Source organism: Solanum tuberosum, unplaced genomic scaffold (genome assembly GCF_000226075.1).
Source record: "Solanum tuberosum cultivar DM 1-3 516 R44 unplaced genomic scaffold, SolTub_3.0 scf00197, whole genome shotgun sequence".
NCBI classification, from domain to species: domain Eukaryota; kingdom Viridiplantae; phylum Streptophyta; class Magnoliopsida; order Solanales; family Solanaceae; genus Solanum; species Solanum tuberosum.
This window is the reverse complement of record NW_006239125.1, coordinates 193,959-196,063: the sequence shown is the minus strand read 5'-3', so window position 1 is coordinate 196,063 and position 2,105 is coordinate 193,959.

Below are 2,105 nucleotides of genomic sequence, written 5' to 3'. Positions count from 1 at the left end.
TCGAGGGATATGTCCAAGCATACGACCCCTCCAACAACACTATTGAAATGCTAGATTTAGTAATTGTAGATTACCTCTTAAGAACAGTAGAATTGGACCCAATGATCCCCACATTCAACCACTCATAATCATTACATGACCTCGACGACTAAAGGAATATTAAGATTGCTGGATAACCACAAATACGCATGGTAGCTCTTCTATAAATTCTCATAAGCAAGGTGTTATACGTAAAACCACTGAAATACTTTACAACTCCAAGACAACATCACATAAGTCATTTGAAATAACCACGTCTTCCCAAATCATCCCACTCAACCAAGATAGCATCGCAGGATCAGCACACCGAATCCACCACTAGGGATCCACCCACAAAGTGAAAAAACACGTGTCTTAGCTAATGAATCATACTCATAACCATCATGAACACTTCGACCATTTATTTTACTCTAAACCAATACTTTTAAATGAAACCCTTTCTTAGATACTTTAACAATCAAAAGTAATAAACTTTACGACTCACACCAAGTGTAAATCCTTTCAAAGGTTCACTACCTGATACAATTGATCATTTCTCACCTTACAAATCGTACCTTGACAAAATACATCACCACGAATGTAGACTCACAATGAAAAATTTGAATTGTAATTTCCACCATATAACACAATCCTTTTCTCTATCAACATTAGCTTGTACCTTGAAGATTTTATGAATTCATGGATCTCCACTTATCATTGATCGCATCTCCATCGATCTTACAATATCTTTCGCTAACAATTCAATCGTACTCATTACTAAACTCAAAACAAAAACAAAGCACTTATCATCACGCTCAAGCTACTGTCTGCACAATCCTTTCTCAAGTCTTTTTCAATAGTTTCTAACCTATATGATGGACTCATGACACTATTACTATAGCCACAACAAAATAATGAAATCATGCGTCTCTGAACCCAATTATCTACCCCTCTGAAGATACCTCTTTAGCCTTAAGAATTCAATAAAATATTCTTGCTTTCGCCTTTCTCTAAAGGTTGTACTACATCCCACTATTTTTCTTCATTATGACTCTAGCTCTTTTTAAATTCTATTCGAGTGGTGTCCCACCATCTCTCAAAACCTTCCATGCAACCACGCTACTTACCAAAAATTAGGAAGCCACAACCTTAAATACTCACAAGTCATAATTACTACACCAAATTCGCTTAACCACAATCTTATTATGTAGTTGCATCCCACCACAAACTCTTATTACCATTATGCTTTGTCAGCCATGACGATCACCACAAAGTCACCTTTTCATCAACACGACACCTTAAACTCAGGTATACTCATCAAATTCAAAGGACTAACCCAATTTTTTTTATACACACCTTCTTACTAAAATCTTCAATTTCCTTCGCCCCAGTATACTCAATGGAACTTTCTTTATCCATAAGCTTGTCATTTCGGTATCAATACATTCTTTGTGGCTTAAGATAAGATCACCAGTCCTCATACTACCATCCTTCTTCTTAACAAACAAGACATGAACACCCTACATGGAAGCATTAGGACATATGAAACCCTTATCATGAAGCTCTTGGTTTTTGAGCCTTAAGCTCTCTTAATTCTGCTAGAGTCATACGATACGGAGGGATGGAAATGGGGCGAGTGTCAGTTTCCAAGTCAATGCAGAAATCTATATCTCTATCCGAAGGCATACCAGGCAAATCCATAGGAAACACTTCCTTACACTCATACACCACAGGAACAGACTCAATAGAGGGAGACTCAACCTCAACACCTCAAACATGAACCAAATAAGCCAAATAACCCTGCCCTACAAGTTTCCTAGTCCGAATGGAGGATATGATCTTAGCTAGCTTAGGCTTGTACACCCGTTCCCACTCTAATCTTTCCCTATTGGGGATCTCTAGAGTTACCGACTTAATATTACAATTAAGCCCGGTATAATAGGCGGGACAACCAAGTCGTGCCTTAGATTATATCAAGTCAGTCATATCCAACATAACCAAATCAACCCAAGTTTGAAAATCCCTAAACACAATAGGACAACCACGATATACAAGGGTGACTATGATTGACTCTTCAACTAGGGTAG